General features: G+C 41.0%; 1 protein-coding gene across 1 annotated transcript in view; it reads left to right on the top strand.

Annotated features, from left to right (window-relative positions):
* DKK3 (dickkopf Wnt signaling pathway inhibitor 3) overlaps nt 1-26,263 on the top strand; it is a 44,403-nt gene that overhangs the window by 9,369 nt on the left and 8,771 nt on the right. The gene's annotated exons all lie outside the window — the stretch shown is intronic.

The raw sequence follows: 26,263 nt of genomic DNA, 5'->3' as shown, positions 1-26,263 counted from the left end.
AAATCCAAACAAAACAAAACTCCAGGCTTTTCTCCAGGCTATTGCTCATTCTGCGCTTCAAGCTAGTGTAATACCAAAGATTGGGAAAATGGAATTTCTATATTTTGTGGAGAAATAATTTTGTGGCTTTATTTTTTAAAAAGGTGGCTGTTTGAAGCTGGTCAGTGGGGTGAAACATAAAGAATAAACCTGGTAGAGCGCAATCAGGACTCATTCCTTCAATCACATGTTTATTTTTGCTACCATAGGAATCCTATAGGATTTAATGGCTAGAGTGCAGGTGAGACAGTCCGTGGTACAAGTTAAGTAATTTATCACACGGTTCCAAAATTTTACCTTGAGAATTTGAAGTTTTAGATCAGAGAAGTACTTTGTCAGGTAATCAAAGAATGCTAATGATAGTCAAACACTGAAATGGTTGCAGAGCTAAAAATTTACCTTACTTTTCGTAAATCTTCCACTTACTGTGCTTAGGTTACATGACAGCTTTCTGGCTTCTGGTATTGTTGCGATTTGTCTCTTCTCCCCCTTCCTGCCGCCTTCTGGTACCACATCATTCACGTTTATTGTGGTTCTTTCTTGGAACAAGCTGCTAGTTCAATCCTGCTCAGGGAGCCTGTGTGGAGGAATAATACTCCTTTGTGGTTTACTGCCCTTTATCCTATTATTGAACTCTAATTAAACTTGTTCTGTTAGCATCAGCATGAAAATTTCTCCACCAACTTTATTAAAATGGAAACGGAAGGGGATTTCTCGATAGCCATGTATGTTTAATTGAGAAGTCTTGCTGCTAGCAAAGTAAAATATTATTGAAATATTAATAACTTTCTTGCATGAATATTTACAATTTATCCAGGACACTGATAACTGTATAAAGTATCTTCTGTTTGTAGTTTAGAACGTTTAGTCTGGTCTGTGTTGGTATGATTGAAAAATAACTTTTGCCTGGCAGCTCTTTGGTGTTCTAGCCAAAATGATTTGGTTGTCTCAGTCCAGTCCCTAGGAGGGGGTGTTTACATTGCATAGCTCACCCTCAGAACTGGAATCAGTTTAAACCCTAGAGACAAACACCAGGGACACATTGAGCATGGGGCAGTGTGGACTGGAACAACAGTGCACTGCTACTGCTTTGCTGTCAGTAACTAGTTTCTTTTTTGGGGGCTGCCATCTTTTGTGGGGAGAACCCTTTTTTTAGTCAGTGCTACAGCTGCTTGCAGGCAAACCAACGCTTCCTTGGGTCTCTGGCTTATAAGTCTATCCTCCATTCCACACTGGAAGATCACCCCACTGGTTCTTGATGTACTGCTAAGGGAGATATAACAAAGCGCCATACTTGCACAGCCCAATTTGCAGTCCTGCAGCACTGTAAAGCACTGGCTTGAAGGTTTCTACGCCAGGCTTCTTGGTGGTGGTTGTAGCGAAGTCAGACTTACCGGCCCAGCAACTCCTGCTGGTGATCCTGGGAATTAGCTCGATTCCAAGCCCAGAGCACCCTCTGCAGGCCAGTGGTTCACCTGCTGCTGGCCCCCTATCCCTCCCAGATCCCAGTGTCCCTTTACCTTGGGGTTCTGCCCAAACAGTACCTCCATACTCTGGCTCTCCCCTCCCTGGAGAACCCCCAACCCTCTACATCCACCTTGCCTCAGTGGCTACTGCCAGTCATCATCTTGCCCCCGCTCACTGGGGTAGACTGCAGTTTGTAATGGCCACTCATCATTGGCAAAGGGGGTTTGGACCTACTGCCTTCGCCTAACCCCAGGCTGTTCCTCCCAACCCCTGTACCTGCATAGGCCTCTGTCAAGGCCTGCAGCTTGGGAGTTGCCAGGATGGACCTTCCCAACTCCTCCTCTCTTTCCCCAGCATTGCTCTGTCTCAAGTACCCTTCTCTCCCAGGCAGCCAGATCCAGAGAGAGACAGATGCTCAACTGCTGGTTCACAGCCCTTTTATAGGGCCAGCTGTCTCCTCATTGGGTGTGGCCCCAGCTGTCGCTGCCTTCCCAGTCTTCTTATTGGCTCTCAGCCCAGCCCTCTCCAAGGGCTGGCTTTTAACCCTTTCTGAGCTGGGGGACCGCCTCGCTACAGTGGTGTTATGGCTGAGGGGATGGAGGGAAAACAAGCCTGAATACCTTAGAGCTGGGAGAGCAATGATGCTGAAAATTGTATGAGGAAATAAGTCAGGGTGAAAATTGTAATGGGGGTTAATGAAATGAGGCTGAAGATAACATTGAAGGGCTCAAGGCAGCAGAGAAGACCCAAGGCCTGACATCACTAAGGTAAGGAGGAGACTAGAAAGAAGTAACTGAGGGAAAGAGAAGGAAAGTGCCTGCAGTGATTGAAAGTTGGCAGAGGGAGAAACTGAGTGTGGGTGCAAGGAACACGGGAATTCTTGGAAGGGCTTATGTTTATGGGCCCTTTGTGCTAACCCACTCACTTGCAGATCTCAAGTGACTACTGCTGGTAAACAAAAAAGGCATAATATTCTAATGCTGAATAGTATCTGACTAGAGATTAGGGCCAGATCCAACCCCACTGATTTAAGGCTCTAAACACTGTATTATCTAGGAATGAGGTAGATTTGTTTTTTTTAAATGAGGAACACAGTTATGTACTTGTAGCAGTGAAGAGGTTAATGTGTATCTCTTATGTGCAGTATAGTACTTGGGAATGAAACTAATTTTGTAATCTAACTTTCTGGCAAGCTGTGTATCAAAGTAGAATGACAGCTGTTAGGATATAGATATTCAGGCCTGTCTGTAAAGGTCTATACTCTAAGAATGTAGGTATATGTTTATCATTTAGCTAATAATAGAGGTATACAAGAAAGAATCTGTGTAAGGGCCTTCTCTCACTGTGACAGTCTGAGACCCTGTTCTTAGGCCAATGCCTTTGGCTAAGCAGCAGAGCCAGCCATAAGCTGGGAAGCGTACGGTCACATCCTCACATTCCAAACTAGTCAATATGGGGCTGTTAGGAAGGTGATCCGATCTATCACCTTCAGAGAAAGGGAAGAGCCTAGAAGATGTAAAAGGAAATTTAGGTTGATAGTTTTCTGTCTGGTAAGAACTCACCTATCAATAGACACAGCTGGGAAACCCTTATGTCTTTATAGATGTAGTTGTGAAATCCTCACTTCTGTATTGTTTTGTCATTATAGTTCCCACTTTGCTATTGTTTATTGACATGGTCTCTGGTTCTGTGATTGTTTGTCTGCTGTATAATTAATTTTGCTGGGTGTAAACTAATTAAGGTGGTGGGATATAATTGGTTAGCTAATCATGTTACAATATGTTAGGATTGGTTAGTTAAATTTCAGTAGAATGATTGGTTAAGTTATAGCTAAGAATATTACTATATAAATTAGGGGCAAATAGGAAGTAAGTTAGGATTCGAAAATAAGGAAAAAGGAACTTGGATTTAAGCTTGCTGGAAGTTTACCCCAATAAACATCAAATTGTTTGCACCTTCAGACTTTGGGTATTGTTGCTCTCTGTTCATGCGAGAAGGACCAGGGAAGTGGGAGAGTGAAGGAATAAGCTCTCTAACAACAGCCAGATTGTAAATCATGCAGCATTCCTGCTAATAAGGACACGTGTCAGTGTGGAGTATTTCTTGGAACTACTACTAGATTTTCTCCAGCAAGTTCACACCATAAACTTGAACTTCTTTCATTTGCTCTTCCTAGTACAGAGCTTGCTAGACATTTGTTTAAAGTTGCTGGCTTTATTAGAACTATTCGTAGTGTAATATATATTTAAAGCCCCAAAGCTGAAAACTGCAAAGATACATTGTTTCCCTTATGTTAATGACTCCTTCCCCCAATTAAGTCTCTCTCAGAGAAGAAGCTTTTTAGAGTCACCATATGGCATATATAAGGGGAACATAAGTGGTGGTAGTGTCTTAAATTTTCAAAATTGTTTTCAGATAATTTGTTTTATCAGAATAACCAAATTTTCTTTCTTCCAGTTCATATTTTGGAATTTTCTTATTTGGGTGAGGATAGTCATAACTACAATTAAGTTGTCTAACACTTCGTATGTTACATTTTCTTGCAATTTTTTAACTATATATTTTGACAAAGGAAATATTGGGGTTACTGTTACTTATGCAACACCATAAATGCTTGATGCTGTAAGTCTATATGTACACAAAAAGTTACTGTAAATATCTTAATTTAGAATGTGTTATGCAGTCTCTCACAGCACCATGTCTATAACACATCCAAACTCTGGGAAGAATTGAATTCTAGAGTCATGGAGGTCGTCTTAGAGAATACATGCACTCACATTTTGTGCCCATAGCCCTCCCCCAAATAAACTGCAGATACAAATCTGCAGTATTGCTAACCTTAAACATTCAAAAACCATGAGTCATGCCCCAAAAAATCATGACTAGCTTATAGTTGTTTTTTAAACAATAAATATTTGGATTATTTTTACTTGCCTCTTGGTTTGCGAGTATTTAGCATACACTTCCTTCACATTTTCAAGCTTTTTCTCTGCAATAATGAGGGATAGAAACTTACTTTTAAAAAAAACGAAAGCTGATGTTCTCATGCAAATGCCTGATTCCAGCAGATGGGACTTTAAGAATGAGTCTCAAGATAAAATTGTGAGAATTGATTACACTGAGTCTAATTGCTTGCACTGTTAACTGTCCAGTTTTTGCTCGCAATTTAATAATGGGTGCAAAATGCAGGCATTTTCCGCCGCTGCCGCCCCACCACTACCTTCCCTCACTCTCACACTTTGATTTGTCATTGCACTAAACACTTTCATCCCCCATAAAGTGTGGATCATTAAAAATGTGGACAGTTTACAACTGTGAAGAAAAGGCAATGCTTTTGAAAATTTGGCCTTTAGGCAGACATTGCTTAATTGATACCATTGCATGCCCAGTGCCCTGATTTTTAAACTTGTATTTAGTGGTCTTTAGACATTTCTGCCACAATACATTGGCACATTTCTTCTCTCCATTCTCCTACTCAGAGAAGCCTTTTCAAATAGGAACTGCTGAGGAGGTCAGTGCAAAAGAGCTCCAAGTTTCTGGGAAATATTTAAATGACAGTATGGATTTTTAAAAAAACCTATGGTTACCTTTTTGTGCTGTTTGTTTTTTTTAAAGCCAAATGCTGGAGAGGATGTAGAAATAAGGACCTTTCTGCGCATATGGTGGGAACATTCTTCAATAATAGAATTTTGAAGGAATATAGTAACATTTAAGGTAACCCATGGTGATTCTGTTAGGTTATAGTCCAAAGCAGGACATTGATTCAGCAAAGGACCCATTCATCACATTTTGGAAGAGGACAGGTTACTCCAGCATTAGTGGAATGGAGAAACAAGGTATGGGAAATCACTGCAATGGGGGGGAAATGAATAGCCTTACAGCAGGAACAAGCAGATTTCACAATGTACAGTTACCATTTTGGGAGTGTGAACAAAATATTTACACAGAACCATATAATGTTAACCAAATAAATGGACTTTTTAAAGGTGACTGATGCAGAGAAAGCAGAAGGATAGCAGGGCAGATGATTTCTGTGGATGCATATAACAGCTGGTTGTGATTTATAGAGGGTGAAAAGAGAAGAAGGGAACAATTTCTGAAAAATCTCAGGCATGGAAGTTGGAGCATCAGTTCACATTTTAACAACTGTGTGTTGTAGGCTAGACTTTCTAAAGTTGTCACTCCTTAGATCTGTGAGTCCTTCTTGGTTCTTTGCAGATTAAATAAAGTGGAATTAGTGGGAGAAAGATGAGTTATGATTGATAAGATTTCATACTTGTGTAGAAATCTGAATTTATTAGATTAAGGTTAATAAGTGTATAGACATCTGTATGTTTGATTGTTTTCAGTTTATTGATGAAGAAAGTTTTAAGCAGTGTTGCCCTCTTGTAACCACAGACAGATTCACTTCAAAACTGTGACCAACCAATATTAAAATACAGTAGCTCCAGGACATGAAATATATTTCATTGCATAATATCAGCAACTAGGAGACCATAAAAAAGCTTAAAATGCCTTTTATTGTAATTCTTCATTTCCATTTCTGTAATGTCCAAAGTTACTATGGCAGCAGAAGTCCCTGTTTAAAATAAATAAGAGGTTGTGGCACAGTTTAAAATTGTGTGCAATTTTATACGATGCTCTCGACAATTAATTTTGCACTTTTACCACTTCGCCTGTACTCTGTCCACTAGTCCATCAGCTACTGGATTACTTCTGATATTCCAGATCCCAGAACAGCTTTTACATCCTTTCTGCTTGTCTAGTTATTTTTGTTGTGCCCATCATATGGGATATGAGCACTGAAGAGAAGCCATTTTTAATAATAAAAGCCCCAAAAATATTTCCTCCTTACATCCAAAAGAGGAATTCTGTTTCAAAATTACTCTGAAGAGAAGGACAGGAGAGAGTAGTCATGTTATACCAATAAAATAAAAACCAGCAGGATCTTATTAAAGGGGATAAAAAGGTCACATTTATTGTGAATACAAAAAGAATCATAGTAGGCAGTCAGTTATAGCTACAACATCTCTCTCACTCTCTCTGACACACACACACACGTTCTGCAGCTGCTGTATAGTTACCAGTCCGGAACGTAGCTTGAGTTCATGGCTTGGTCCGGTGCAAGGATGTTTCGCGCTCTAGGTGAAACTTGCGCCCTCCCCGCCGCCCCCTCTCTCCCTCCCTCCCCTTGGCCCGGGGAGCCGTGCGGCACCTCCCCGCCCCAGCTCACCTCTGCTCTGCCTCCTCCCAGAGCACGCCGCCGCTTCTCCCGCCTCTCAGACTTGTGGCGCCAATCAGCTGTTTGGCGCACAAGCCTGGGAGGGAGAGAAGCAGAGCGGGGCAGCGTGCTCAGGGGAAGAGGCGGAGCAGAGGTGAGCTGGGGCAGGGAGCGGTTCTCCTGTGCATGAATCCCCCTTCTCCTCTTCTGCTGAGATATCAATGTTAAAGCTGTGATATGATTTATAGAAAAGTTATTTTGGATCATACTTGGAAGTTTCTAAGATTAATTTCTTATAATTTGTCTCCTTCAGAGGCCCACACAGTTACCAATAAGATCATAAATGCTGACAGCCAGGATGTAAAGGAAGAGGGATATTAAAAACCCATAGAATGTGTACACACTCTTGAGTGTCTTTTTTTTTTTTTTATTCTGACTTTGTGCAGCATCTAGCACAGTGGGTTTCTGCTCCAAGGAGAGGGCTCACAGATGCTATGGTATTACAAATAATAAACGTGGGGATTTTAGACTAATTGAAAAATGTTATTTTCTTATTTGTTAGTATTGCAACTCTCAGAATATCCCTGTAGATGATAGGGCTTGGGGAGGGAGTGCTAGCATCAAATGATGAACACACAGTGCTCTTCTCTTCTTCTTGTTTTTTCACCCTACTAACCTTTCTCCCTTCCCCCAAAACATTAATAGATTCAAAGGCCAGAAGGGACCATTATGATCTAGTCTGACCTCCTGTATAACACAGGCCATAGAACTTTCCCAAAATTAATTTCTAGAGCAGATCTTTTAGAAAAATATCTGATCTTGATTTTAAAATGGTCAATGATGGAGAATTCCCCACAACTTTTGGTAAGATGATCCAATGGTTAATTAGTTTGACCATTAAAATTGTATGTGTTATTTCCAGTCTGAATTTGTCTCGCTTCAACTTCCAGCCATTGGATCATGTTATAACTTTCTCTGCTAGATTGACAAGCTCATTATTAAATACTTGTTCACCATGTAGATATTTATAGACTCTAACCAAGTCACCCCTTCATCTTCTCTTTTGCCCTTCTCTTATCTAAGTTGTATAGATTCAAAGAGCACAATCACAATTTTTTCTAATCCCCTAATCATTCTCGTGGCTCTTCACTGAACCTCTCCAAATTATCAACGTCTTCCTTGAATTGTGGGCACCAGAACTGGACTCAGTATTCCAGCAGCGGTTGCAACAGTGCCAAATATAGAGGTAAAATAACCTCTCATTCTTATCTGAGATTTCCCTGTGTATGTGTCCCAGGATCACATTAGCTCTTTGGGCCACAGTGTTGCACTGAAAGCTCATGTTCAGCTGATTATCCACCATGGCCCCCAGTTCGTTTTTAAGAGTCACTGCTTCCCAGGATAGTCCCCCATCCTGTAAGTATTGATGGTGTCCTTACTTCTGTATAAAGAGAACACTAGAGAGGACTGTAAGCTGCTTAGGGCAGGGACATTGTCTTGTTTTACACCTGTTAAGCACCATACACACTTGGCACACTATAATCTATATTAGAACAAAAGAGAAATTCTTTCACCTCTGACTGTGCGTTGGTTTGGCTCTGCATCACAAAAAGCATCAAACTACTCTGTGACAGAATATCTCAGTTGATATTATTCTCACATGGAGGCCATCAGATTATCTGACTGTTTCAAGTCCCTAGAACAGGAACTGGGCTCCTTGCCAGTTCTGGCACTGAACTCCAGTTCTTGGGAGGTGCTGTGTGGGTGAGAGGCGCCATTTAAATTCCCAGGCTAACATTCCCTTTCTCAGATTTCAGCTAGGATTGATAGATGCCAGGCTTGGATCCAAGGAGCTTGCATCCCTTTGAGGGGCCAAATTCAGGCCTGGTGTAAGTGGGTGCATGGTCAGTGAAGTCATTGTTTTTTTGCATCCACTTATACCAAGTCTGACTGAGGTCAAAACATCGTATAATTTATTTTTCCTGGACACAGTGTTTAGTATGTAAGTTTGGAAAAACAAAAGCTCATGTACAGGAAACAATTTGAGTCACGAGGACTCTGCTGGTACCGTATCAGGGTCAAAACATTACCCCTTTCTGCTTGCTTGCTTGTCCTTTGTTTAGCTGTAGTAAACTAGACTAAGTGATGCATAAATAATTAAAAACAGAATTTGCTCTGCTGAGACGTTCATTACGTGGAGATTAGCTGTGAAACTCTCATACTCTCTAAGTTACATTAATTTAATATCCTTCCTTTCTAGTGCTAGTTTTTTGCATGTGTGGTCATTTCACCAAAAATGTTTTTAGCAAGCACGTTTTTAAACCACATTTTTTTTTTTATAAAGCATGCATCTTGGTACTGCAAGTCCACTTAATTCAAATAGAGTAGAACGGTGGCCAGTCTCTCAGCGGGGATGTGTGAGAGAGCTTCAGGAGCATAAGAACTTTCTTTTTCAGTGCAGTTGGCTGGAAAATATTCCTCTCCTCCTGTCTTCCCATATCTCATTAGTAGACACTCTGTTGAGAACGACTGTATGTCCTCGGTAGATGTTACGGGTCATTACTTCTGTCTGGGGAGGTTAAGGAGAGCTCTCTTCAAAGTAGTACTGGGAGTCTTGTTCTTGGCATTTTTCTTTGTACTTTTGTCAGCAAAGGGGTTTCCTTGCTTCTTCAGGTATGGCATCTGGTTGCCAAATACTTACTGTTGTGAAGGTTCTTTTCTAGTGCCTGCTCTTTATTTCTGTGGCTGGAAAGTTTGCTATCTGGACACATGAGTTATGGAGAGATGGAGTCAGAGGGTGCAGTAAGAGAATTTTTTCAGCTCAGGTCCACCAATCCAGAACTTCCTACCTATTGAGTTACATAGCAGTTTCATATTAAACATGCCAAGTTTCAGCCTTCGAAAGTAATTTGGTTGATTGAAACTGAGTATGCATCTAACCTTGTGTTCTTATTCGAGTGTTCGGAAACTTTGTCTGGAGAATCATAGTTCAGTAGTCCAGAAGGTTTTAAAAAATTGCATTCTTATTAATTACTGCTGTCAGACAATCTTGAAAAAGGGTGTTCAAGTTGCAAAAAGAAAAGGAGTACTTGTGGCACCTTAGAGACTAACCAATTTATTAGAGCATAAGCTTTCGTGAGCTACAGCTCAGCTGTTACTCTGAAACCGGTGTTCAAGTTGTCACCTCCAGACTAGTGAACTCAAGATGCAGGAAATACCGGTAACAGGTAAAAATTCTTCACTGTGGTTCTGTTCACCCCATTATACTAGAAAGCAGAATTTTATAGAGCAGTGATTCCCAATTAGATCTACCCATGGGACTATTTGAGAATTTAATGACAAAAGGTGAGCCATTTGTGTAGAAGGCTGGGGGGGAGGGAGGGGCTTTCAGCTGCCATTAAAGAAAGACATGGATTGCAATATAAATATCAGTGTTTCTATCCTTTAGCAAAGTTTATAAATCAACATTATTACCTGTGTGTGTGGCAATCTCTAATTGGAGAGGTGACATTGACGGCCTCTGGCAAGCTTTGTGAAGAATGGTTTGTAGGAGGTCAGTGGTAAAAATGCTCATCTGTCAGGCGATTGCGGTGATGGTTTTTTATAATATTCATAGTAGAAAACACAGATTTGCAGAGGTACGTTGATCCGAACATCATTAAAAGATTGCTAGACTCTGGCTATTCTGAATCTTGTCAGCATATTGAGTCCAGAAATCACGAAGTCCCCCTTCTCTGAATTTTGCCTTCAAGACATCTGAGCTCTGCAGCCTTACAGTTTCTAATTGAAAGGCACCTTCACCAATTGAATCAAGAATGTTCTTAGCTTCAGAAGGGCAAGGTCCATCAGCGGAGACAACAAATGAATCACGAACAAATAAAAGCAAATCTTTTGGAATTTTAAAAATCTCAAATTGCATTTTAAAATCTTCCATCAGATTGTTTAGGATTTCTTGCATCGTTTTCATTGAAGTTTCATCTGTAGCAACAACACGAAATGTGGGAAAGTGCAACATCTTTCTGGTTAAGTCTATCTGAAAGATTTGAAGATGCCTCTGAAAGGTACACACTTTCAAAGAGATTCTTGACACCGTTTGCATGACGTTGGAGCTGCAAGTTGAGGGAATTCAAATGTCCAGTAATATCACATAGAAAAACTATCTGACATAGAGGGTCATCATAAATTGCAGGAAATCGCAAGCCTTTGTCTTGTGCTTTGAAAGATTCTATTTCTTTTTGAAGTGCACAAAACCTCTTTAGCATGTGCCCCCTACTTAATCAGCGAACGTTGTGCTGCAACAGGTCACTGTATTTGACTGAAACGTCTTGTAAAAAAGCTTTAAAATAAGATGTTGAAAGCTAAAAGTTGAGCATATGTAGCTTACTAATTTCATCACAATACCCATTGTTTTTGTTTTCAAGTCCCCAGACAATTTACCAGACAGGACAGTCTGGTGAATGACACAGTGAAATGTATTTAACAAAGGGTGTATTACTGCCAAAATTTAAGCAAAGCTCTTCTCTTTCCCTGTCATGAAGTTTAAAGATCGAAACCAGATCGGTGAAATTTTCAAGGAAGAATTTTTGTGCTTAATATCATTATAGAAACCTACGCCACAGAAGATCTAAACCTGCGGATGGTCAGTGTAAACAAACGGTCTCGTGGCCCGCCAGCAGATTATCCTGACAGGCCACAGGTTGCCCACCACTGATTCAAAGAATATCTTCCATGCTAACTGATACCAATGCACTTTACAAAAACTGTTTCTAGAAATTCTGTCACTTCTGAGGTATAGCCATATTTGGGGTGCAATACAGTAGCAGTTTACACTGCTAGTTACACCATTTTAGGAAATGAAGACTCCTTCACCCTATCGAAAGTGTAGAATATTTGTGGGGGGCCGAAAGTAATGACCAGAGATTAGCTTTAGCCCAGTACCCTGGGGTTATACAATGTACCTTAATCTTACAATAAGTACTATGTGCTCTAATTACCACAAGTAGTCAATAGGACTGCATTTTTTAACGTTTCCTGAAATACAGTACCTCTAAAACTGTACATGGGCATTGCTTAAGACAGAAGAATGCTATCCTGAGTTGCCAATACCTCTTCCTTCTACACATGATCCTTTGCAGGCTCCCATCCAAATACTGGGCCATTCCAGTACTGTTTTTGCTCGTGAGATTTGTCAGGATCACAGCACAAGGTGGTATGGATTACTTGACCTAGCTCTCTCTGCGAGCATGGGACACAAGGATGTCAGTAGCATCAGGAATAGTTTGGGTTAAACGTTTATTCAGGTTTCCCAAACAAGCCATACAGCAGAAGGAAAAGATTCATTTCACCCAAATATCCAGTCTACACACAACACCCTTCCAAACCCAGCATGTAAAACACCACCAGCAAAACAGATAATGCAATAAGAAAGTGAAATGGTAAGTAACAAACACATTGTTATAACTCTACAGAGTGTAAGATAAAGATTAAGAGGACAAATCATTTTCCCTGTTGATGGCTGTGGATGAGCCTGGACACAGAAAAACTGGTGAGGTTCTGCTTTGTCAAGATAGGGAGAAGTCTGGCATTCCATAAAGGGGGGATTATTCTGTCTACATGCCATGAAACTATCTTGCTTTTGGTGGGTAAGCTAGAGGACTGCTCTAGTGGTGCAGATTCACAGAGTAGGCTCTCCAAGTTATTACTTATTACTCTAGTCAATATTCTGCAAACTCCCTCCCTGCCTGACTTTCATCCAAGTTCTTGCAAACTAGGAAAAAAAAGTTTTACTATTTACTTCTAAAATGCCTAAAGCACAGTCTGATAGCTGGTGTGTTCCGTAGGGGGGAAATCCTAACCATAACTAGCAGTGTCTGAATCACTATGAAATTTCAAACACTTTGAATCGGAAGGAGAACAAAGCGGGTTTCATTTAACTTGCATACATTTCTCACACAAATACAGAACTTTCTTCCCACCTCTGCCACATCCCAGCTGAGGTGGGAAGAAAGGTAAACATTGGGCTCAATTCTCCATTGTCCGGGCACCTTGTGTAGTTTTACACCAATCCATAATGGGTACAGAACACAAGGTGTAAATTATTACACAAGGTGCTGAGCAATAGTGAATCTGATCCGTAGGATCTAATTCTCCACTTACACTGGTTTTACATCAGTGCATGTAACTCTGGTGATTTCAGTGGAGCTACTCTTCATATATGCCAGCATAAATCAGAAGAGAATCTGGCCTACCGTATCTGGAATAAAGGAGAGGTTACCAGATCCAATCCTCAGCTGTTGTGAATCTGTGTAGTTACACTGAAGTCAATGCCATTACAACAATTTAGCTCACCTGTACAAATAACACAAATACAATCAGGGAAGTAGCTGAATGGGATGTTTACACAATGCCTCCTCCCAGCGGGGAAAAAAATTGCAAACAAGCTGGGAGCTGTTAATTTCTCAATTGATCAGAATCCTGTAAATTTTAAAAGTGGTGTATAGGATTTACCAACACAATTCTGATTTAATGCTGAAATTAGTCAGCTCACTCCCTCCCAGGGACTGTTTTCTTTTCGGCTGTCATTTGGGAATACCTCTGTTGATTTGATGCTACATTGTGGTGTAACTGATACGGGAATCTAGCTCAATATAAACATTAACGATGCAAACACTTCTGCATGTGAATAACTACTTGTTAGTTTTGGCGGTATTGGAGTCATTTATGCCAAGCAAATCTTTCTAAATATTTAGAAGTTTAGTTAAAGGATTACTGTCCAGGTAAAAATCATGGCTCTTTGTCGGGTGTAAATTTACTTCACAGGGAGGGAATATTTTTACTGCAATGGAGCTACACCAGTGTATGCCAGCTGAGGATCTGGCCCACATTTTAAAAAGAATTCCAACCACAGTTATCATATGCTTAAATTCTGGAAGTTTAAGCTTTTTCACTAGTACAATACAGTTGTGTCTGGGTTTCCAACTACATGGTGGAAGATTTACATTACACTAAGAGGATAAAAGCTATCTGAAGAAAAAACATCAAAGCATTGACACTTCCTGTTAAATTTCATCTCTGAATTCTGTTCTTGTTTACATTGGCATAAAGTATCTGTAACTTTATTTAAATAGTTATTTCAGATTTACACTGGCTCAAATTAAGAGCTCTTGACAAATCTGTATCTTTTTTTAATTGGCAATATCCCTATTGCTGCTACATCCATTTTCCATGAAATCTGAAGACTGTTGTTCAAGGAAAGAAAATGTGATAATGAGCTGTGGTCTTTGACCTTTGGTTGCTAGGTTTCCAGCCAAAGCAGGATAAGGACTGCCGTAGCTCTCAGTAAAAGGCACCATGCTTCGTTTTACCATGCCAGCTTTCTCTTTGACAGGCTCAAGCAGCTGCGGGTTTCAACACTGTTTACATTTGCTTGCTTGTTTTGGGCAGTAGTGAGCTATGAGTCCATGGAAACTGCAGTCTCACTTTTCCCCACATCATTTCCATCATATCATTAAGACACTACTGAAGTCAACGGCTTTAGACACATACCCACACCATCCACTCACAATGCTTCAGTGTAGACCATAACTTTTTTAGATGGAATCAACATTCTGACAGCACAGCATGCATGAAATAGGTCTGATTCAGAATGGCATAAGAGTAGTAGATAACTTTGTGTACACTTGTGTCTCAGATGGGGATTACACCATTTTCAAAGGGTGACTCCCCATACTCTTTGGAGAAGCTGATTCACACACAATCAAAGGCAAAGCTCATAACTTACCTTCTTGATGTAAAGTCTTCCCGGCACTCATAATGGCGAATGTTCACTTTTTTTTAATACTTGCCACGTTTTGTTTTGGTTTTGTTGGGATTTTTTTTGCTGCAATACAGTTAATGGCAGCTGACTGATGAAACATTTGGGTGTTCTGATACTCCATGATTTGCAAAAATTCAGCCTGTTACAAATGAGCTAAACTTCGTAATAGCTTGTGCATTCCCAAGAGATGCTTGTCACGTATGAACTTTTCAGATTCATAGATTCCAAGGCCCAAAGTAATGACTGTGATCATCTAGTCTGATGTCCTGTATCACACATGCCACAGAACTTCCCCCAAACAATTCCTAGAGCATAGCTTTTAGAAAAACATGTGGACCCTTCCTTCCGTGTCATTTAATTGATTAGCACAAGGATACTGAAAAACTACAACTGCTGTTCCTTCCGTTGGCACTAATGCAACCTTGAGTAGGCCAAGAAGTTCTCTAAATACTCAGGGGCAGATTCTGTCCTTGCAGTCCTGTGAGATTGGTGCAAGATAAGAACAAGGCTGTGTCTACACCAGGAATGCTTTACCGGTATACCACACACAACTATGCCGGCAAAGCCGTGATTTTAAAGTGGTATAGCGAAACCAGCCCCTGCCCACACTAAACAAGCAATACTGATACCAGTTCAGCTTTGCCAGTATAATTGTGCCTATGGTAGGGGTTTCAGCCAGCACAGCTGTCAGTCAGGGATCATACCTAGCAGAATTCTGTAGTGTAGACACAGCCAAAGGCCTATCAGCGGCTTGTATTTATAAGCATGGGTAACTGGCATCAGTTGTGCTTGGTCTGGTAACTGTACACAGTGCTCAAAGGCTGTAATTTAACACTGCTTAAAAATGGGTGGTTTTACCAGGACTTTGGTTTTTAGAGGCTCCACTTTTTATGTCAGGTTTCAGAGGAACAGCCGTGTTAGTCTGTATTCGCAAAAAGAAAAGGAGGACTTGTGGCACCTTAGAGACTAACCAATTTATTTGAGCATGAGCTTTCGTGAGCTACAGCTCACTTTATGTGTGTCTTTATTTTCACATTATGGCCTCGATTGAGTCTTTGTGCCTAGCCCTGAGTATAAGGAAGTGTGAATCTGTGCTGCCCAGGAGGAGCCGTGAGAAGGAGCTGGGACTCACAATTTCCATCTTGCTCTCTCTTGCCCTGCACTGTCTCTGCCACTGTCACACCTGTTGGCAGTAGGGAAAGTACACAGCCCCTGCTCTGTCTTCTCCACTCCCTTTCGTGCCCAAGCCAAGATGCATGCAGAAAAGTGGCAAGTAAAGCTGTGCTAGTAACTGGCTTTTAAGTAAGTGGCAAATTCAACAGATATTTGTGATGTGTTGGGCCTCTACATTTTTGGGGGGGAAAAAAAGAAAAGAAAAGCCAGAAACTTTTCCCAGCTCTATTGGCAAATCTTAGCTACCCTTCACATGCATATTAGGGCTAGGCACAATCTGGTGATATACGTCTGTTGCTGTTGAATCTTTAACCTTTCGTTTTGAATTTTTTTTTTTTTTGGTGTTGGTGGCGTTAATGCCTTTGGCTAACACCCAGGGAAACGCAAGCAAGCACATGAAGAAAGAAGGCTACAGAAAATGTGAGCTGCATAGGGATGAAGTGTATAAGATTTTGGTTTAAATAGGTTCTATAAGGAAATGGAGAGGAAGTCAATGTCTTTTTGCAAGAACTGGGAGTTTGAACCAATTCCCATATCCTTTCAATCTCATTGTGTTACATTCACTTCAGTGATTACAATGATCAGGGAATTTTAGCCAGGTGAATTTACTTAGACCAAGTCGAGAAACACTCTCAAAAGTAATTTTTTTTCACAGCTGCATCACATCCCTGCTGTATAAGGTTACTTTGAATCTTTTTTGATGTGGTTTCAAAATCACCACTGGTCAATGATGAATCATGGAAATTTTGTATGAAGTCTGCAACAACAGAGAAACCAAACTTGCCTTAAAATTTAGTTCATGCTTGGCAAAACAGTTGCAGAAGGGTGATGCTGTCCATGGACATGGAATCTATAATTCCAAGTATTCACATTTTTGTCACTTTACAGCTTTATAAGAAAGGACCTTGGAAATTTTTTCCACAAAAGTTTGTATAAAGAGTTAGTGTTAATACTTCTGCAGATATTTAGATCTTTTTAGACCAAAGGTTGTGGGCATGTCACTTCTGAATAAAAAAACAAAAACCCACTCTTTTGTTCTTCTCCTATTAGTAGACCAACAGTTAGTCCAATTTTCCATTCTTTTGTAGTATTTTATAGTATTTTCTTTATAAATGTGAATGCATCAATATTGCTCCCCCTACTTCTCTTACAATTAAAAATAAGTGATAGTTAAGTGTAGGCAAAGAGAATGTAAGAGAGCTTTCTGAATATGTTTACCCCTAAAGTAAAACACTAATCACCCAAGCTACCAATTCTGGCTTGCAAATCTATTGATTAAAAAATTCCTTGTTGCAAATTTGCTTGCCACAGAGACTCCAGTCGTCTGCAACAAATCTTTTCAGGCTCATGACCCCAAAAGTTCTGTGGCACTGGCCCAGGGCTTGTGTTAGGATTATCAGAGCAGCCAAAGGGAAGAGTTTCTTGTCTGACTTCCCACTACCCCTCTCCTCCCAAATATAACTCCCCCCCCCCCAAAAAAAAATGGTAAGAACCTTCAGGCTACCACCTGTTCCTCCTCCTGCAGAATTACATTCCTGCTGATTGTTCTGGTGTCAAAGCATGCATAGTGGCCTACATTTGGAACTGTGTACAGTGGGATCTCCTAAGATGTGTGAGAGTTGTGTGCATCTTTTATAAAGCAGGATGTCCATTCCCTTATTCTTTGTCTAGTCACTGGCTTTCTCCCCAGATTAGGGAATTACCAGCTCTTGGTTCTGGGCTCCATTTATTGTCCAAATCACGGCAAACTCACAACAGGAAACAAAACTTCAGGGTGGGGCTTTCTACCTAGCCATGACACCCAGGCTTAGCATCAGGAGTCTTCCTTCCTCAAGGACTACTGTAGGAGACAGCCTGTTTCTGCAGCTTCTCCCTGGAATTCCCTCACCTGAGCCACTTGCTGGATTTTATAATCACTTACTAGTTACTTTCTCAACTGGATCTGATAATTGAGCAGGGCTAGCTGGCCCCAGGCCTCACGCCAGTTTGTCTTCTTTGTTTGCTTTGTTTGGTGTGGGAATAAATTAGACTTGCACCCCTTGAATCTATGCATTTAATGGCAGAGGAATGGAAGATCCTGCCACAACCCACATCAAAATACATTCTCTGTGACCAGCTATTTGCTTACAGTGTAGTTTCCTTCTTGATTCCCATTTTTATCTGTCCTTTTTGCTCACCTTCTCTTTCATTGTCATTAGGGATCTTCTTCGTAGTGACACACCTTCTCCTTGTTCTTTCAGAAACCTTTCTTCTTAGACCTTGTCTACATGATGGGGTTTTTTTGTTTTTTTGAAAATTAGGTGCACTAACAATTGGGGAATAACTATTCTGAAATAATTGTACCCACACAGCCAGCTTTTGCCTACTTCCCTTGAATCAAGGCATACACATGGCACTAATTCGTTTCAGAAAGCATTCTGGGCAGGCATCCCATGGTGCTTTGTCCTACTGCTGTGCTCTGTGCATTCTGGGATTTTTCTGAGGGTACACTGTGGGATACCTACTGGAAATCTGGGGCTTGGGGGTCACATAAGTGAATTTCCATGGTTCTGCTGCTCGCATTCTATGATGCAGCTGTCTTCTGAAAGTCAGTACCGCGTGCAAGTCAGCACCAACTGGCTGCTGTCCGTTGGCAGGGAGTGAACGAAGTGGTGCACCGCAGTCCAAGCACTGTTGTACCTGGAATCAAGCCTCCAGTTTACTTTAGGAGCCAGCTGCCACACTGCTGAGCCATTTCAGTAAAGCGGGAGGAGGCTAAAATTGAACTACTGATTGTAGATAAAATTTGCCTGGAGCAGCTTAACTCTATGGAGGGCTTGAGAAACCAGCCCTGATCGATGGGAAAGGATGACCAGAAGTGAGGCAGAATTTCAGGATATCAAAGGGCATTTTCCTAGAGATCTGTGTGGAGCTACCGTCAGTTTCAACTTCTCCATTGAGCTCCTTTCAGGAGTATCATTAATGCCATGCAAAAAAGATAAAATTGGGGAAGACAGCAGACCACGTCCTCCTCTTCTAGTGGCATGACTTGACCTACTCTGTACATCTCTGATCTTTCCTCTTCCTAAGAGTTATGATGAATATCCCAAAGAAATTAAATACTTAATTTCAAAATTATGTTCCAAATGGTCTGTCTATACCAACATCAGGAGCATACACCGAAGATTTATTGTGGCCAAGCTCAGAATATGTGGGGGTTTTTTCCTTCTTTGTTTTAGCTCATGGAGTCCTTTTGGTTGCATGAGAATCTCAGATTTATTCATTTTAAGTGTTTGTATTTCTTGGGGTTCTGAAGAAACTTTTGGAACCATGACCTAAATGTACTTTAAAAATCTCAGAAACCAGAAGGCAAATAAAAATAACCTAAAAGTGTAAACTTTTTTTTTTAAATCATGTTTTAAGCCAATTTCGTACCTTAAGGATCTTGAACACTTGAGGTTGCTGGTATTGTATACTAGGTGTTACACGTTCAAACATGCTCACTCTTACGCACACTAGGTACTGTTATTTTACTGTCTTTCAATAGACACAGGAAGTAGCCACTATACTGATTCACGTTCAGAATGGTTTATACACATTAAGTGCTAGCAAACATAATGTTTCCCCAGTGAAAATTTAAGTTCTGTTACAAGGAAATAAAAGAATGGTACTAAAACGTCAGAGGCAAAACAACCCCAAAGAGTAAGATACATTCTCTCATTTATTTCCTTTTGATTAAGTGAGGCTGATTTCAGAACTTGAAATCCTATTGCCACGTTGTAAAACATCCGCAAATGTGTCTGTACAGCACCAGTTCATCGGCTGTGCCGCAGTCTGCAGCATATTTAGCAATGTCAGATCTCAAAGATAATGTGTGACTTTCACACTAGCCCAGTTCCAGTCCCTTGCTTTTACGATAGTGGTATGTGCTTGGCAGTGAAGTGCCGACAAGCTTTGCCCTGCTGGAAACTATTACAAGGGCCCTGAGTTTCTTCCAGCCGGATTAATTTATATCTCCTCATTAACAATATATGTGCTCACAGAAAAAGAAAAGTTACTGTCTAGACAACCAAGAGCTCAGGAACTGGAAAATTACTACAGTGCAAGGTATGGTAGTAATTTCCCTTTAAAACAACATTCCTCCCAGTGTAATTCTGTCATTTTGTAATTTTAGTATTAATGTACACATAGTATATAAAAGTTTTATGGCTTTTTCCTCACTACCCAGCAGCGTTTACCACCTGCCCCAGTAATAGAAAAGCGTTTAAACCCAGCTCTTTGTGCAGTGGTTTATGTTGATTTTAAAAAATGAATTGTAAATATTGGTATGAATAAAAAAATTAATATTAACACTTTAAAGTATTCATTGCTAGTAAATTGCAATTGAATGTGAACTAACAAGCCGTTTGGCTTGGGCACATCAGCCATGGCTGGCATGATTAGCAGCTTGCCACAAACATTCTTTAGTTTAGTGTGTCCTGGAATTGGTTGGAAGGGATCCATAAACTGTCACTAGGTTTTATTCATAGTTCACAAATTTTGAAAAGTAATTTTCTTCATATCAGGACTCTTAAGTGTGCAGGGAGGTACATCTGTGTAGTAGCATTTTTAGACCTTTTGGAAGCTGTAGTAGACACTGGACATTTCCAGTGCTGTTGCTGCAGGGAATCAGTGCTACATTTTCTATGATTTGCGCAGATTTTTTTCATACATAGAGCAGGGGTGTATTCGTCCCAGCAAAAGTCTGACTGATTTCAACAGAGACAGCATTCCATCCTCTATTGTATGACTTTTCAGTCCTAAATTCATGGAAAACCAGGAGTGATCACTTCAGATCAGCTGGATGAAGCTTTGAATAATGTTTTGTCATTGTGATCGATGCCTGGATAGTCAATCCTAATATTAAACAAAATACATTGCTGTCCTGTGGTGGCTGCTGAGAATTTCAAAAGATGCTCAGTTGAATTGATTATGTAACCCGTGGTATTCCTTTTAAATAGGGAGAAAAAAAAGAGACGCAGACTTGGGTCCCGATTGTGCTCCAAGTCATCTCAATAGCAGAGCACTTACAGACTTCATGGGGAGCAAGAACAGGCCCTAGGCTTCATTCCATCACAGCTGAATATTTTGATGGCCTCCCATACTGGAGGTTTTTCTGTTCCATGCTGCCACATTTTTTCTTGTGGCTCTTCCCATGGGTACGCAGATCTTTGAGGCACCCCACTGCCACCTACCCTTAATGTGAGACAGCCTTGTCTGTGCTTGCCAGGGTTCAACCCCCCCAGCTCCACTGGCCATGGGCCACATAAATGCTCCCCATTAGGCCTTGCAGGCCCCATTGTCACTCTTTAAGCACATCCCAACTGTCAAGGCCTCTGAGCAGCTCCCTGGAGTCTCCAGTCGCTGGTCCATTTGCAGTATTCACAGATTTGCTGCTTCCAGAGAAGCAGTACACCCCAGCATACCAGTTACACATCAGATCACGGCTTTGCTTAACACACACAACTTAGATATAGGTATCGTGAAATCAAGTATAAGGTTATTTAACAAAGCACAGAGATTCGAGGAGTAGCAAATAGAAGTATTGGAAACAAATGGTAACATATAAAAGCAAAATCATAACACACATTTTAGTGCCTAGACTTAATTAACAAGATACTCTTGTGTCTTGTAAAATGTTACTTACCTCAAGTCCTTGCAGCATGTACAGTCAGGCTGGCTATGACCGTAAGACATAAGACAGACATGCTCTTAGCTTGGTCCTTGGTGAAGGATGCCCTGTGTTGCCCAACATCTAGTAGTCTTATCTTTTGTCTCCATTCATAAACAGTACACCGCATGCTGTTTTGTTTCTTCCCGTAGATTTTTTTTTTCTTTTAGATTTTGCAATCTTTCAACTGGCCTCTGGCATTGTATGCAGATAGGTATCCATTGTGAGACATACACTGCACATGTGGCCAGACGGGGAGATGAACGTCTGTTACCTCCTCCCTGAAAGGAATATGTCCAAGGTACGTCACCTTCTGGTGACCTGCCTTAACTTCTAGACCGTAAGAACATAATTTTTCATATAGTTATGGCTCCTTAAATATTATCCGCACACACATGGCGCAGTTATTATGCTGACAGTGGGCTATTGGCTCTCGGTAGAGATCTCCTGTGCCACCCTTCAGTGAACTATTATGCATCTATCTAACCCAGGGGATCCCTGTAAAACCCTGGATGCCTCCCCCCCGTGTCCTCTCCCATTGGCCCCAAGGGGTCTGTGGGTCAAAACATTCCAATAAATGTTAGTCCGATGGAAATCTTATCAACCCCTCTCCCTTTCTCTTTGCATCCTTGTCTTCTGAGCCAAGGAGCTTTACTTAACAAGTCAAAGAAAACCCTTTACCAACGTCTGTCTCAAGCTAATGAATATTTGCTGAAGATTTATTTGAGTAGCAACAATTTAGTTATACTAAGCGTTCATCTTTTAGGAACTAGCTTTCAGAACTTTACCACTCTGTGTGGTTTTTTTGACGGTGATGGTCTAAAGTTGCTAAATTTCCTTCCCTGGGATTACTGGCTAGAGCAGCTGATAACAGCCAAAGCCATGTAAAATATTTTCCAGTCTAATCTAGTGAGGACTAGTGGGTTGGTTTGTTTGCTTGTTTTTTAAGATACAGATAATTTAAAAGAAAATATGCAACGCAAAGATAAGCATGGCATCACAATACTATAACATATCACTAATGTAAGAGTATGTTAAAAGCACTTACATATTGAGATACCAAAAACAAGATGAAGAATTCGAGTTAAAATATATTTCCATAAGAGAATAGATTAGCTGTAGTGACATACAGTTCTCCTTTGTATTCCAGTTAGAGAAATTCTCTTTAATTCTCCCTCTCAAACTTATTGTGTAATGTTGTTAGCCCAGAACAGTGATGTGTTCCCTGCCTGAAATGGCTGCCCCATAGTATATCAGTGTGTGCATCCGGTTTGTAAAACATCTTGGGAACCTTCTATAAAAAGATATGATTATTGGGTGTAAGGTAAAGACTGTATTGTTATATTTGAAGAAAAATGTGGAAGAGAAGCAGAATTAACATTCTCAAACCTATCACACCTGTCTTTAAGTTTTCATTTCCTACAAAGTCTCATCCATAAGAGTGACTATTCCATTTCTTTCTCTGTCATACACGTTTTAGATCTCCCTATCACGAGGAATAATAAAAATGGTTAATCTTTGAATTTAAATATAAAATGTTAGGCCAACAAGGCAGTAGCTTTGTTTAAATCTGCTGCTCAGGAGAATTGGCATTCCAGGCAGCATCTCCATCTTAAGGGCCTGAAATCCAAATCAGAGTGAAGTCAGTGGAAGAAGTGCCGTTGTTTTCAGTGGGCTTTGGGCCAGGTCCTAACTCACTAATTTTCATAGATTTTAGTTGTTTCTTGGCATGGCAGTAGACTACACAGGGTATAACTTTATGCACTAGAGCCCTCAGGGGAAGTGCTCAGCGCCTTCCACCCTCCATGGCACTGGCTTCAAAGGGTATGAGGGTGTTGTGCAACCTGCAAGATTACAGGCACCATTAGTGTGCCACAATACATCTGCACCCTGCTCTGTACTCTGCATTTTTTCCTTGGGTAGCTGTAAATCATACTATTGAGATGAGTGTGTGTCTTGTTGCTGCATTTATCTATTTTTTTTAAATAGTAGCAGTCGTAGTAATGGGCTTCAAAAAGACCTGCAGCTTTAAATACCTCAGCTGCAAAGAAGCTGTGCCGGATGCTGGAGGCTATTTCCACGCCCCCCATGGATTCCCTGACAGAAAACAGAAATTTCCCCAAAACATTAGCTGAGCAAGTTTCCCTAAAGAAAGTAGATGCTTTTTTAGAATTCAGCCCCGTGTGTGAAAACAGCTGCTTGTGCTGGAGTTTAGAAGGGTTTTGTATCCCAAGTTGTTGCGGGTGTTGTCCTAAGAAAACAAACTGTTCTGTATTTATACATGTATGTATCTGTGGTGCAGGGTTTTGCATTAAGGGCAATTATAAGACTTGGGGGGAAGAGTGGTGGTGTGGAGTACGGCGCCAGCAATGAATTAGTGGTAAGAGTGAATGAAGTGAATGGAATGAGAGACTTGACTTGAGAACTGTACTTGGTTCAAGGGGCAGTCACAGGATTCCAGTCCCTGTGGGAGTTCTCTTCTCCCCTTACACACCTCTCCATGAAAAAATGGCTACCTGCAGACCATGTCGCTGGCCATGTGCTCAGTTGCTGCATTGTCATGGTGTAGCACCCACAGAAATGGTTGGGAGGGAAGCCTCTCCACATGATGGGGAAGCTGCTAGATTGGTTTCCATCCCATAGAGAGGCTTCAGTAGGTGCAGATGCAGGCCAGGGGGAAACAGAAGAACTGATGGTGGTAATGAAACGAAAGTGCTGTGTTCAGAAACCAGAATAACTCTCCTTCATGAACATAAGATAAGCGAGAGTAGTTGGAAAAATACACAGATTAAGGGGGGAGAAGAAAACAGGGTGGTGGGTTTTTTTTGTTTTTGTTTTTTGTTATGAGTGGAAGGAAAATTCCCATAATGAGTGGAAATTTAAAAGAAGAAACTAATGGATGACAGCAAGAATGAAAAAATGTCAGTGGGGTCATTACATTAAAGAAATGGAGATAGTAAGATAGGTGGAGAGTTGTGATTTTAAATCTAGGAAGAAGCTGCTGCAAAGCTGAATGAAGTTATTCCGTAATCTTAAAACAATTGTGGCAAGGTTTCCACTCTCTGGGAGATGACTGGTCAGATTATCTGCCCGAGAACCTAAGGGCTATGGCTGAAAGGATATATTATTCTGTGGCTTAGCCACAAGCTCACTTGTGGAAGCTGCAGACAAAGCCAAGGTAGGAAACTGGCTAGAGAGCACAACGCTGTGCTGCTGTGTGGCTGGTGAGGAGGAGAAGCTGCTGCTAACTGGGGAAGCTGCAAAACCTCAACCAATCCATAAATGTTTTGATTTCAACCCTCCCCATTATGTGGAGGCACAGATTAAAAAAAAAAAAAGCCGGGGGACAACTGACATAACGGAAAAATGAAGCTGTAAAGGCATCCATGGTTATGCATAGCAGTCCAGATTTGAAACAGTTTTTTTTTTTTTTTTTTTTTGAGAAAACTTAAGACCTCCAGTTAACTACAACCCCTGGGCTAAATTCTATCCTGCTGTTACATCATTGACTTTAAAATCAGTTGTGCCCTGGGCTGTATTTTGCTCTTGGGCTGTATCCTGTGGATACTGGAGTTACCAAACTATTTGAAAGCCATCTCATATTGCTGAGATGGATAGTTGAATGGGCAACATTACTTGCCATGCCACTCAGCCTATTTGATACACTGCAGCGTGGTGGCTGTTACCAGGAATGCAGTGGAGCCTGTGACCATAATGCTTAGTTAGCCATGGTTATTTCACAGTACAATCACTCTCCCAAATAATTATGGCTGATCTGGATGACAGCATCTTGCTGCACTAATTGGATTAGTGTTAGAGCCCATATGCATCCACAGATTATGCCACCATTTAAGTGCATCACTCTGCTTGTGAGAGGGGTGCAACAGAGAGACTGTGGAGAGAAAGCATCTGAACTAATTCAGAAGAAACGTTAAGTAGCAGCTAGGAATGAAAGCTGCATCTGACAGCCTGCCTACTCCAGATTCAACTTCATCCAGTAACAATCAATCTCCTGGGAGAACATAGGGGTCTCTGGACAGATATCTGCTTTGACACTGATAAATAACAAATGAGACTCTTGCTATTAGAGTTTAAGTACCAAATGATATAGGACAGATTACATTGTAGAGGAGTTGTGCTACCTTTTAATCTTCAGTTGTCCATGTTGCTGCCAGCCTGGAGGAAGCTAGTTTTATAAAACAAGATTTACCATTTGATTTGAAAGATGAAAAACTTTGTCAGTTGTAATTAAATACAAGACTCTCCTCCACCACATGAGCCAGACGCTCCTGGAAAACAAGAGCAGATGCACCTACCCAGTGTATTCTGCCCCTCCCCGTCCCCCATTAGACCAAGCTGGACTGGAGATTCTGAAGTCGAGTTGTCAGAATTTTCCATGGGAAGTGGTGTGGATTTCTGACCAGCTGTTTTACCTCTTTCTAGGCTGAATGAGCCTAATCTTAAGCATGTGACTATTCCTGCTGACCTCAGGGGGACTGCTTATCTGTGTACATTTACTCACATCCTTGAGCACTGAGCATCCCATGATCCCAAGGAAAGGAAGGCAAGCATGCGGTTATTAACAGGGAAGAAAACTGTGCCATTCTTCTCTGTGATACAAGCTTAGTTTAGTGCTGCTAAATGCTTCCATCATTTTTAAGATTGCCAGTACTATAAAGAATGCTGTACTTTGGCAGCGTAGACATGCTTTTCTGATAGAAACACTAACATAATGCAGGAGAGCTTGGCTGAGGTCATAGTTGTGCGACAGCATATTCAAGAGAGAGGTTGTGCCTGGCCCTGCACAAGGGGAGGGAGAAGGCAAAAAGAGCCTTCTCTCCCCCTTCAAGCCCCACTG

This window comes from Lepidochelys kempii, chromosome 6 (assembly GCF_965140285.1).
Source record: "Lepidochelys kempii isolate rLepKem1 chromosome 6, rLepKem1.hap1, whole genome shotgun sequence".
Taxonomy (NCBI): Eukaryota; Metazoa; Chordata; order Testudines; family Cheloniidae; genus Lepidochelys; species Lepidochelys kempii.
The sequence above is the reverse complement of the archived record's forward strand: the minus strand, read 5'-3'. Positions and strand labels throughout refer to the sequence as shown.